We start from the raw sequence: 13,629 nt of genomic DNA, 5'->3' as shown, positions 1-13,629 counted from the left end.
CTTGAATGTAAGAAGTTCCACCTGGACATGAGGAGGAACTTCTTTGGGGTGAGGGTGGCAGAGCCCTGGCAGAGGCTGCCCAGGGAGGTGGTGGAGTCTCCTTCTCTGGAGACATTCAAACCCACCTGGACACGTTCCTGTGGGACCTGCTCTGGGTGGTCCTGCTTTGGCAGGGGGTTGGACTGGATGATCTCCAGAGGTCCCTTCCAAGCCCACATGATTCTGTGATTGTGTGATGCTTCCTGGGGTGGAGAGGTCCTTTTGCTGCCTGACCTTCATGGTGTTAAGACAACATGAACTCTACCGTTTTTTTCTCCCCTCTCTCCCTGCCAGGACGCAGTATGACTGCTGTTATTTATTGGCTCTCTTGATTCTTCTCCTAAAAACCCAAATAAGGTGGCGTTTATCCAGAGTTTCACCCTGGCGCTATCACTTAGGGAACAACACAAGACAGCCACCTGCCGACATCCACGCCAGCCCCCAGGAGCGAGCTGAGTTACACACATGAGTAGTTTATTGTCATTTTCCATAGTGCATTTTCCAGCAGCCAAGCAACGCTTCTTCACCCTGCAGCTTTCACCGTCCTGGCACACCCCAAAGAAATTATAAACCCCTCAAAGCGCAGGAGCAAGGGCAGCCACAGCAGGTTCCCCTGAGCCCTCACTGAGGTGGCCTCATCTCCGTAGCAGCAGGACCAGACAAGGGAGAAGACAGCTACTCTGGAAGAAAGGCAACCAACCGCTCTGTGTGTGCTTCTCAGTATTTTAAAGGCCAAGGGAACTATTTTTAGAGCTGTAATAACATTCTTCCTGCTCTGCTATTTCAAATCTTGTGTTATTCTAAGGGACCTCTCCTAAACAACTGCAGCCTGAAGAGAGTTTTAATGTCTCAAACACTTGGAAGAACCAGGCCTTCTGCTCAAGGAACTGATAGGGCTAACACCTACTTATCTCTTGTGCTATTCATGGGAGAGACACTCCTGTCTCCAAGACTAGTCTTAAAGAAACAGAACAGGCCTGGTTTTTCCTCCAGTAAGGGATGAGCTGTTTCTCTGGAAAAGATGCTATGCCCAGTGTTGACCCTTGCCTCGTGATCCGTGAAATGCGTATTAAAGTTCACACCCCTGCTAATGGAGATTACCAAGATCATGCTAAACATATATGATTAGAGCTCTCCTCTCCCCAACCTCAAACCATGCTGCACGTTTCCTGGGTGGGAGGTAAAACCCGAGACGAAACTGCCCCTCGGAATGGGGGAATATAAAAAACAGGAGGAAGACTTTCCCTGAAGAGGAGGAAGAGAAGAAGAAAGAAGAAGAAGATTTATGACCTGGGAAGATTTTTCCTTGAACCAGGACCAGTGATCTTTCTATCTCTCTCCTTCTCGATCTCTCCTTCTTCACCCCTTTTGCATCTTTCCTTCTTTTCTTTCCTTTCTCCTTTCTTTTCTCTTGCCTTTCAGAGAGGTAACACCGGGCATACCATGCCGCTTGCTATTTTTTATTGTATACCTGTGATTAAGTACCGCTTGCCATAGTTTGTTGTGTCCCTGTTGCTAATTAACGCCTTACCACTTGCCATAATTTGTTGTATACCTAACTAAATATCATGGACCTAGTTAAGACCTGGTTACTAATCTAATAAATGTTTGTATACTTTGAGATTTGTCTCACCTTACCCCCCACTGCTGGGGACTTATGAATCTGAGTCACTTATCCCCATCCCCTCCTTTCTGGGTGGGACATGACAGTTACCCTGGACTACTAAATGTATCCTTTTTTTTTTGCAGTCCCATGGAATCCACAGATCTTGGCCAGGTTTTCCACAACAAGCAACTACCGGGCACAGCATTCCTTGGATGAGGAAGTGCTATTGCCCCCACATCACCAAGACAGGCCCCAAAATCAGGTGCCTGGAAAAAAAGCATGCTTGAAGGGTCACATCCCTGACTGCAAGGCCTCCTAGGATAGCAAAACTCAGGCAAGCTCACTTTAAAAGTGACAGAGGGGAGGTCTCTGAGTTCAGTAACCTCCAGCTTTTGGCAGCCAAGCCTGAAGAAGACCTTCTGCCAAACAGGCGAGAAGTGACAGGGCTCAGCCCCAACAATTTTGGCCAGAAAGGAAACTGCAGCAACTAAACAGAAACTGCCTTAGTCACTTTACCTCTGCCATCAGCCAAAGCTGGAAGGAAAACAAAGCAGCATATGGGATTTTAAAGCGATTTCATTTTGGGTAAACTGAGCGTCTGAGACATTTTGTTCGCAGCTCTTTTTTGAGCAGATGGTGTCCCTTCAAGTGCTGGAAAACGCTGACAGGCCCACCAAAGACCTCTCACAAAGGCTTAAAAAAAGAGGCACAGCCTGGGGACAGCAAGCATGTGCTGAAGCCCACCTGGTGCGGGACACAACAGAGGTGCCAGGAGGCACCAGCCGTCAAGGGGTGGTGTTACGTGGGCTCGTGGGGATATTTCCTACAACCCCTTCTTCACGGGACACTAGTCACACGGAGAAGCAGCCCCTCTCCCATTAACCTTGTCCTGCAGAATCCCCCCACGGTGCAAAAGTAGGTAGGGATGGCACGTGGGCATGTTGCTTTTGACCTGCATCCCCCAATAACGCATCACCTGCCTCCCTCGTTGTAACACTGCTCATCCCAAAGCCCACTGCAAGCTCACCTTGACCTGCAGAAAGAGTCTTTTCTCCCATGGCTCCACCAACACTACCTTGGCAAAGATGAGTAGCCACAAGTACGTTCCCCCATCTCCTTCAGGAAGAATGACTTTCCTGAGAGAGTGGTCAGGCACAGGAACAGCCTGCCCAGGGAGGTGGTGGAGTCACCATCCCTGGAGGTATTCAAGAAACGTGTAGATGTGGCACTTCAGGGCATGCTCTAGTGCCCGAGATTGTTGGGTTGGGTGTTTTGTTTTGTGTTTGGTGTTTTGTTTTGGTTTTTGTTTTGGTTTGGGTTTTTTTTTTTGTGTATGGTTGGAATCAATGATCTCAAAGGTCCCTTCCAACCATGAAGATTCTGTGATCCTTTGGGATTACATCTTGCCTTCCCAGGAGTGGGTGTGCCAGAGGCTGACAGTGATGTCTTTGAAGACCTAATTCATCCCATGTCTTTGAAGACACAATTGCAATGGGGCTGGTGCACAGACGTGACAGGGCTCCTGGGATGCTGTGAGCAGCACATGACTTTTCTTACCCCAGTCCTCACTAGGTTTTCCTGCTGGGCCAGTGAGACCCACTGGCCATTCACAGAATCACAGAATCTTCATGGTTGAAAGGGACCTTTGAGATCATTGAGTCCAACCACAAAAAAAAAAAAAGGAAAAAACCACCAAAAAAAACCCCAAACCAAAAAACCCACACACCCACCCACAAACAGACACAACCCAACAATCTCGGGCACTAGAGAATACCCTGAAGTGCCCCATCTACACGTTTCTGAAATACCTCCAGGGACAGTGACTCCACCACCTCCCTGGGCAGGCCCTTCCAGGGCCTGAACACCCCCTCAGGAAAGTCATTCTTCCCAAGATCTCATCTAAACCTCCCCTGCCCCAACTTCAGACCATTGCCTCTGCTCCTCTCATGATTCCCTTGGGAGAAGAGGTCAACCCCCACCTCTCTACACCCTCCTCTCAGGGAACTGGAGAGGGCAAGGAGGTCTCCCCTCAGCCTCCTCTTCTCCAAACTCAACATGCCCACTTCCCTCAGCCTCTCCTCGGAGGACTTGTTCTCCGGACCCTATTTGCCTGGCCCAGAAGGGGAACCTGCTTCAACAGAAGCAAATGTTAAAAATTATGGCTTGGCTGTCTGTAAATTAATATTTCCTCCCCACAATGCGTGTGCATGTTCCCTCTCCAAATTTCACCACGTCAGTTCTCTTCATGGGGACCGCACTGTGGGCTGTCTCCCCATCCACGTTCTTCCAGTGCCGGAGAAGTCGGAAGGCTGGGCCCCGTGTCCTGACACCAAGTCATAGGATCAGGCACTGGAGAGGTATCTTATTTTGAATGTAAAACTGAGGACTGCCACAGAGCTAACCCCTGCCCTTCTGCAGAGCTCGCTCACAGCTCAGGGTGAAACAAAGCATCCTTGTTCCCCTCTAACTGCAGTACTCCTCAGTGTGGTCCTGCTGCTGAAGACCAGTAGAGGGGAAGGAACACAAAGGCAAGGAAAATGGAAAAAAAAAAAAAAGGAAATCGCTTTGAGTTTCACAGAATCACAGAATCTTCTAGGTTGGAAGGGACCTTAAAGATCATCTTGTCCAACCGTCAACCTAACTGACAAAAATAGACACCCACACAACAAACAAGGAGCATCATCACTAAACCAGACCTCCCAGCACTACATCAACCCCTCTTTTGAACACCTCCAGGGATGGGGCCTCAACCACCTCCCTGGGCAGCCCATTCCAATGCCTGAGAACCCTTTCAGTGAAAAATTTTTTCCTAATATCCAGCCTGAACCTCCCCTGGCGCAACTTGAGGCCATTTCCTCTTGTCCTGTCGCCTGGGACTTGGGAGAAGAGACCAACCCCCACCTCTCTACACCCTCCTTTCAGGGAGTTGGAGAGAGCAATAAGGTCTCCCCTCAGCCTCCTCTTCTCCAGGCTGAATAACCCCAGTTCCCTCAGCCTCTCCTCATAAGACTTGTTCTCCAGACCCCTCACCATCTTTGTCGCCCTTCTCTGGACCCGCTCCAGCACCTCAATGTCTTTTTTATGGTAGGGGGCCATAGTTTGCTTTCATTCCTGGGAAATGCATGTCTTCTGAAAATAGATTTACAGCCTGGTTTTCCTGCCCTGCTCATTTCTACTCCAAAAGCCAGAGCAAGGTCTGGTGAGAAGCGTTGCCCACCCAGAAATGGGAGCGGGGGGGAGAGGGGCTGGGGGTCGCCCTGCAGCAGCTGTCGGAGCGACTCTGTAGGGGCTAAACACGGAGCTGCTTCTCAGTTCAACCCTCATTTCATCAGCCAGATCATCTCTCATCAAAGCCATCTGTTCCTTTATCCAGCTTTTAAAATATTGTGATAGACTTCACTTCTCCAAATGCCCCACCTGAGCGTGTACACCCTGGACTGGGCATTAAGAGGTGTGCTCAGGGTCTGCTGGAGAGGCCCTCACCAGCAAAGACCTCTCTCACCCAAAGATACATCCCCACCTCCCAACCCTCTGAGATGAAGTGTTCCCTCTTCATCCCAACCGAGAAATACTCCCCTGGATTTGGGACTGGAGCAGCAGAACGGAGCGACCCACCCCATCTTGCTGCAAGAAAGGGACACCATTTAAATGGTAGGAAGGGAAGCGGAGAAAACTGAATCAAAATTTCAATTTTTTTTTTTTCCCATAAAAAGAGAAGTAAAAAAAAAAAAAAAATCGCAGTGATGGCAAGCCCATGGGATAAACAAGATGGATTTGATGGGTGGGCTGTTCAGTGGATAAGGAACTGGCTGGATGGTCACATCCAGAGGGTGGTACTCAATGGCTCAAAGTCCAGATGGAGAGCAGTGACAAGTGATGTCACTCAAGGGTCTGTGCTGGGACTGATACTGTTTAACATTTTTATCAATGAGATAGAGAGAGGGATTAAAGGCACCATCAGCAAGTTTGCAGATGACACCAATCTATGTGGTGTTGTCGATACACCAGAGGGACGGGATGTCATCCAGAAGGACCTGGCCAGGCTGGAGAGGTGGGCCCAGGTGAACCTCATGAGGTTCACCAAGAGCAAGTGCAAGGTTCTGCACCTGGGCCAGAACAATCCTCACCATCAGTACAGACTGGGGGGTGAGGTGTTAGAAAGCAGCCCTGAGGAAAGGGACTTGGGGGTGCTGGTGGAGGAGAAGCTGGACATGAGCAGGCAGTGGGCACTTGCAGCCCAGAAGGCCAATCCCATCCTGGGCTGCATCAAAAGAAGCGTTGCCAGCAGGTCCAGAGAGGGGATTCTGCCACTTTACTCTGCTCTGGTGAGACCTCACCTGGAGTATTGTGTGCAGGTCTGGAGCCCTCAATAGAAGAAGGACATGGACCTGATGGAGAGGGTCCAGAGGAGGGCCACAAGGATGATCAGGGGGATGGAGCACCTCTGCTACGAGGACAGGCTGAGGGAGCTGGGGTTGTTCAGCCTGGAGAAGAGGAGGCTCCGGGGAGACCTAATAGCAGCCTTCCAGTACCTGAAGGGAGCCTACAGGAAGGCTGGGGAGAACCTGTTTAGAAAGGCCTGCAGTGACAGGACGAGGGGCAATGGCTTCAAGCTGGAGGGGAACAGATTTAGACTGGAGATAAGGAGAAAGTTCTTTCCTGTGAGGGTGGTGGAGCACTGGAACAGGTTGCCCAGGGAGGTGGTTGAGGCCCCATCCCTGGAGATATTCAAGGAGAGGCTCGATGAGGCCCTGGGCAACCTGGTCTGGTTGGGGGTGTCCCTGCTGACTGTGGGGGGGTCGGACTAGATGGCCTTTGGAGGTCCCTGGAGGATTCTATGATTCCATGGTTCTGTGAGATGGTCAGGGTCTGAGCTCTGGGGAGGACACCTTGGCGTGATGATGTGCGCAGAGGAGAGCTGCAGGCTGGCCTGCCCTGGCTCCAACAGGCACGTGTTCCGGCCTGGCAGGAGGACAGCCCGATATGAAGCAGAGAAAATGCTGAAAAAGAGACAAATTATTATTATTAATTTTTTTAGGAATACTGAGATAATAATGATTAGGAATCTGAGTAAAATAATGATTAAATAATAACTAAAATAATGAGTAAAATAATGATTTCCTATTATTATGCTACGGACACTAATGGGATTGTGTCAGCCAGGAGAATTTAGTACCCCAAGTCGGGCTTTAGTGCGCAGAGATGGCAGGCACAGCTTCATCTGCAGGTGTTACCTCCTCTTCTCACCCAGGCTTTTCTCCTGGGCACCTTCCAAGCCCTGCAAAAGGGAATTTTTAAATTGTTTTTATTTTTTTTTTTGGTCCTTTGCTGAGGCTTTGCTGCTCATCTGCTTCTCTTGGGCACCTCTCCCTGCTGTGGGGTCGTACCTGTGTTCCCTGACCGAATTTTGGCTTTAATTCCAGCTTGGCCATGGTGGGTGCAGGAAGTTGGGGGGCAGCAGCAGCAGCACGGCTCCTGGCAGGAGGCTGCAAAACCTTCATCTCCCTGGCAGCCCCTATGGCTGTCCCAAAGCCAGCAGGATGGGGTGGGTACGGTGGCAGCCGGGGCACAGAGCGGCTGGACATTTTAGAGACAGCACAAGTCTCCAAAGCAAGTGGTGGGTGGCTCTGCCCAGGCAAGGTCACCCCTGGCTCCTCCAGAAACTCAGCACTATGCTGGGTTTTAGGGCTTTTGTCGTTCTTCTTCTCTTCCCTCCAGTCTAGCAGGGCTGGCATTGCTGGGTCTGTGCCCCTGGGTGCCAGCAGTTCCAGCTCCTGGGATGGACACCACTCCAGAGCCATTGCAGGAGCTTTGGGGGTGACCTGCTGGAGAGCAGCTCTGAGGAGAAAGACCTGGGAGTCCTGGGGGACAACAGGATGCCCAGGAGCCAGCAATGGGCCCTGGTGGCCAAGAAGGCCAATGGCATCCTGGGGGCATCAGGAAGAGTGTGAGCAGCAGGTGGAGGGAGGTCATCCTGCCCCTCTGCTCTGCCCTGGGGAGGCCCCATCTGGAGCACTGGGTCCAGTTCTGGGCTCCCCAGTTCCAGAAGGACAGGGAACTGCTGGAGAGGGGACAGCAGAGGCTACAGAGATGATGAGGGGCCTGGAGCATCTCTCTTACGAGGAGAGGCTGAGGGACTTGGGTCTTTTGAGTCTGGAGAAGAGAAGGCTGAGGGGGGATCTGATCAAGGCTTATAAATACTTCAAGGGAGGGTGTCAGGAGGATGGGGCTGGTCTTTTTTCAGTGGTGCCCAGGGACAGGATGTTCAAGGCACAAACTTGAATGTAAGAAGTTCCAGCTAAAGATGAGGAGGAACTTCCTTGCTGTGAGGGTGGCAGAGCCCTGGCAGAGGCTGCCCAGGGAGGAGGTGGTGTCTCCTTCTTCTCTGGAGACATTCAAACCCACCTGGACACGTTCCTGTGGGACCTGCTCTGGGTGGCCCTGCTTTGGCAGGGGGTTGGACTGGATGATCTCCAGAGGTCCCTTCCAGCCCCATATCATTCTGTGATTCTGTGAGCTGGGACACATGGGCACGTTAGGAAATGCCTTCCTTCCCACTGGGCTCTGCTTTTGTTTTTCTTTTCATTCTTCTTTTAAAAGAAGATCTTAAGGGTGATTGTACCTTGATTCCCAGAAGCGCCCCAAGTGCTGGTGAAAGGGAGCCCCGTAACTCCCTGTGAGACCCTTTTGACATAATGGTGCAGCCACCGAACAGTCCAGGAGCACAAATATCAAGGAAATACAAGTCCAGCCCAGCAATGCCTTTGGGGCCACAGTCTGGGAGCTGATACCTCACTAGCCATTAAAAATCCCTCCAAATTGAGAGCCCTCCCAACTGCAAATACCCCAGACATCTGCTGACCAGAGCCCATAGGTCTGTCACCGTGTTTCCAGCCTGGCACGGACTCCCAGCTTCGTGTGGACAGGGGAGATCTTTCAGAGGAACTTTTTCTTTCCCCTGTGAGCCTCCCACCCCAACAGCTCAACGCAGTATGAAGTCAGACCACATCTCCCATCTACTGGGGGCTCATTTCCCGAAAGCTGCCTTCTGGCCACTGATTTATGGACCTGAAAAATTATCAATGCCAGCCGGAGGACAGTGGTTGCCTTGCACGGGAGAAGCTGTGGAGGAAGACAGGGATGTAGACATCACCTGGGGTTACGAGGGAACAGCAGAGCCACTCCACATCCAGGTGCCAAAGGGCCACGTGAAGTTCTGGTGCTGACAGGCAGGACCTGGCCCAACAGGACTGCCACCAAGCGCGGCAGCGGGGCTCCACTTGTCTGCTCCATTTGGCTGCTTTTCAGGACTGCAGGCAAACCCTGACGTGTTTCTTCACAGCCCAGCACTGGTGCTCTCACCACAGCCCCTTTCTCCAGGTGTAACTCCAGTGCCAGCAGGTTTTGCTCATGCTCGCTTCCCGCTCCAGGGAATGACATGAACACAGCCCAGCCCATGCACCCAACTGCAGCAGACATGGGGGTACAGGATGACAGAATCTTCACGGTTGGAAAGGACCTCTGAGATCACCGAGTCCAACCACACACACACACAAAAGACCCCCACAATCTCGGGCACTAGAGCATGCCGTCAAATGCCCTATCTACACCTTTCTGAAATCCCTCCAGGGATGGTGACTCCACCACCTCCCTGGGCAGGCCCTTCCAGTGCCTGACCACCCTCTCAGCAAAGTCATTCTTCCCAAGATCTCATCTAAACCTCCCCTGCCCCAACTTCAGACCATTTCCTCTGCTCCTCTCATCATTCCCTTGGGAGAAGAGGCCAACCCCCACCTCTCTACACCCTCCTGTCAGGGAGCTGGAGAGGGCAAGGAGGTCTCCCCTCAGCCTCCTCTTCTCCAAACTCATCATGCCCTCTTCCCTCAGCCTCTCCTCGTAGGACTTGTTCTCCAGACCCCTCCCCAGCTTGGTGGCTCTCCTCTGGACACGCTCCAGCCCCTCAATGTCCGTCTTGTGGTGAGGGGCCCAGAACTGAACCCAGCCCTCGAGGGGAGGCCTCACCAGTGCCCAGTCCAGAGGCACCATCACTGCCCTGCTCCTGCTGGCCACGCTGCTCCTGACACAGGCCAGGATGCTGGTGGCCTTCTTGGCCACCTGGGCAAATGGGTTTGTTGGGTTAGATGGAGCCTGGAAGCTCCTCTGTAGTCAGCTATCACAACCTTGCCTCATACCACACCCTGATGGTTGTGTTCACACACAGCCCTGACGGGGTGTCACCAACACTTGCAGAGCTGAGCACATGCTGTGAGTTACAGCTGAATTCCTCCCTCAGTGATCGTGTCAAGTCCCGGGGCAGGCACAGCATTTGCTCAAGCCACTCCACAACAGAAAGCAGGTGACCTGCTTGGGTTTTTCTGCTGCGGACAGAGCACACTACTCCTGAGCCAACCCTGCATTCCCTAATGGCCCCACCAATTCTGGGAAAAAATATTAAAAAAAAAAAAAAAATCCAGTCCCTTCTGTGTGCCAAAGCTGAGAGCCTGGAAACACTCAGCGCAGCAACGCACGGGACAGCGTACAAATACCTCTTGTTCTCAGCCCCACATGGAGTTGTTCCAGATGGTTCAATATGACGAGAGCAAAGTTAGAGAGAAGAGAAGATCAGGCACTGTCAGACCATCAGATCTTAGAACAGTTTGACAGTCACCGTATCCTTAGTTTATCATGGAATGACCTGGGTGGGAAGGGACCTCAAAGATCATCGAGTCCCAACCCCCCTGCCCTGGGCAGGGACACCTCCCACCAGACCAGGTTGCTCCAAGCCCCATCCAGCCTGGCCTTGAACCCCTCCAGGGATGGGGCAGCCACAGCTTCTCTGGGCAACCTGGGCCAGGGTCTCACCACCCTCAGAGTGAAAAATGTCTTCCTAATGTCTAATCTAAGTCTCTCCTCTTCCAGTTTGAAGCCATTACCCCTCATCCTATCACTACACGCCCTTGTAAAAAACCCTTCTCCAGCTTTCTACTAGGCCCCCTTTAAGTACTGGAAAGCTGCTATAAGGTCTCCCTGGAGCCTTCTCTTCTCCAGGCTGAACAACCCCAGCTCCCTCAGCCTGTCCTCACAGCAGAGGTGCTCCAGCCCTCTGAGCATCTTCACAGCCCTCCGCTGGACCCCTTCCAACAGGTCCACGTCCTTCCTGTGTTGAGGACTCCAGAGCTGGACACAGAGCTCCAGGTGGGGTCTCACCAGAGCAAAGGGGCAGAATCACCTCCCCAGATCTGCTGGCCACATTTCTTTGATACAGCCCAGGATGGGGTTGGCTCTCTGGGCTGGCAGTGCACATTGCTGGCTCATGTTGAGCTTCCCATCCACCAGCACGCCCAAGTCCTTCTCCTCAGGGCTGCTCTCCAGCCATTCTCCGCCCAACCTGTATTTGTGCCTGGGATTGCCCTGACCCAGGTGCAGGACCTTGCACTTGGCCTGGTTGAACTTCACGAGGTTTGCACAGGGGTCACCTCTCCAGCCTGCCAGGTCCCTCTGGATGACATCCCTTCCCTCCAGCGTTATCAACCGCACCACCCAGCTTGGTGTCATCAGCAAACTTGCTGAGGGTGCCCTCCATCCCACTGTTCAGCCCAGCCTACAGCCACCCATGGACCTGCAGCCCCCTCAATGCTTTCACGCTGCTCAGAAAGCACTAGGGGGGTCTTTGACCACCAGCTCAACTGGAGAGGTGCTGAAGCCCACAGAAAGAAGTGCAGCTCCTCTGCTGGTACCCACCTCACTGAGACTCCACCACTCCCTCATGTAACCACCCACAGCTGCCAGTGGTTCCAGCAGATGCCCTGGGAGGCAGTGGGGGCCCTTCCTACCTCCCAGAGAGACCCACATCTTCTTGAGGAAGGGGAGACCACATTAGGGACCACGGGCAAAATGATTTCCAAACCAAAACAAAATCGAAACAAACAAGCCAAAAATTCAAAACAAGCATGTAAAAGAATCAAAACAAATAAGCAAAAAAGAGAACACAGAGAAGTATTCCCTGTTTTACCAAAATTCAAGGCATTCTCTTCAAAAATCTGGTTTTCCTGCAAAGGCCAACTGACATTTTCCATCAACTCCACCATGTGGAGAAGCTGATCTACAGAAACAGGAATTCGGGTAGCACAAGCTCCAAGGTAAGACACTGATGGAATAGCTTGTCCTTTTCTGACTGATGCTTCTTGACTCTGTTTTTCAAAACCAGGGTGCCGTGACTGAGGCTGTGCTGGCCACCAAACCAACGACAGATGTTTTCTGTTAACCCCTCTCCCTCCCCAGAATGCAGGGAGAGACTTAAGGATTTGAAAAAAAACCCCTAAATCCACTTGAATGAAATATTAACAATAAAAAGCTGATGGTATTAATAAGAAAATATTGAAATATATACAAACATAGCAGCCTTCCAATATCTGAAGGGAGCTACAGGAGAGCTGGGGAGGGACTCTTTGTCAGGGAGTGCAGTGACAGGACAAGGGGGAACGGTTTTAAATTGGAAGAGGGGAGATTTAGATGAGATACCAGAAAGAAATTCTTTGCTGTGAGACCCTGGAACAGGCTGCCCAGGGAAGCTGTGGCTGCCCCATCCCTGGAGGGGTTCAAGGACAGGCTGGATGGGGCTTGGAGCAACCTGGTCTGGTGGGAGGTGTCCCTGCCCAGGACAGGGGGGGTGGGACTTGATGATCTTGAAGGTCCTTTCCAACCCAAACCATTCTGTGATTCTATGAACTTGCCAATGGTTTCAAAACCTCAGGTCCCCGAGTCCCACTGGAACTGCTGTTGGTGCTGAGGATTTATACTCACAGGGGGGGAAAAAAATAAAGAAAATAACCTTGTAATTTCAGGTAGTCGGAAGGTTCAGAACAGCCTGTACTTCTTGGCAGGGCCAGTTATTCTTACGCCACATACTTGACAGGAATTGGCTTAAGGAAGTCCAAGTAGCAGCCATACAAAAGAAGGAAAAAAAAAAAAAAGGGATCTAAAGTATGATAAAGATCAAGAGGAAGATGTGTGTCTACGATGGGAGCAGCAGTATAATTAGGTATTTGCATGTGTTCCCTGCTTCGCTCCTACACTGAAACATCAAGTCCAAACCTGCAGCATTTTGAAGATGGGTTCCCAATGATTTTGGTCACTCTCCAGCTGCCAGCTGGGCTAGGGAGGAGGCAACAGCAATACCTTCCTAACCAGTTGGTCAGAAACCTCCCAGCTCTGGGAGCCCGTTTCCCCCCAGCTCCAGCAGGCACTGCAAGGGGTGGTGGGGACACATCTCCTACTCACTCATTTCTGTGTCTGTCAAACCACCCCGACTCCGGACGGACGCACATCCAGACGGGACTTCTGACACCCTCAGGTCTTCAGGCACATCTTGGCAGAAAAGAGAGCTCACAGCAGAATCTAAACGAGATATTTAATATATATATATTTAATATTTTGGCCAAAGCATTGTCCTGCAGTCACACTGGGGTTGACACTTTGCTATTAAAAGTGGGGCTTTCACACACAAGAACTCGCCGAGGTCTCCTTTTCAAGCTGATGTCAGCTTGAATTTTCTCCCCCTCACCCCTCTTATCAGCTTGGCCACTAAGCCTGAAGTAATCAAATCTCTTGATGCTCTTCTGTTTGACAGCGCTCCTCCCCTGATGAGGAAACCAGAAATGCTGAGGGAGTAGGTATTTTGGAGATGTTGCACCAAATGAATAGCTGGAAACGCCAAGCAAAACACTGCTGGAACAGTTTATTTCCAAAATAAAACACAGGGGCCAGTCTAACTTATAACCGTTTAATGTAAATCACTCGAGAGTTTACACATCATTAATGGCAAAGTAACACTGTTAAAACACCCGCTGGATGAAATACAGAATAAAGACAACTCTCTTATATTATATGGCATAGTTTAAAAAACAAAACGAAACACAAAAAAAAAAAAAAAACCCAAAAAAAAAAAAGAAAAATTTTTTTTTTTTTTTTTTTTCAGTTTTTCT

Source organism: Calidris pugnax, unplaced genomic scaffold (assembly GCF_001431845.1).
Source record: "Calidris pugnax isolate Ruff unplaced genomic scaffold, ASM143184v1 scaffold42, whole genome shotgun sequence".
Taxonomy (NCBI): domain Eukaryota; kingdom Metazoa; phylum Chordata; class Aves; order Charadriiformes; family Scolopacidae; genus Calidris; species Calidris pugnax.
The sequence above is the reverse complement of the archived record's forward strand: the minus strand, read 5'-3'. Positions refer to the sequence as shown.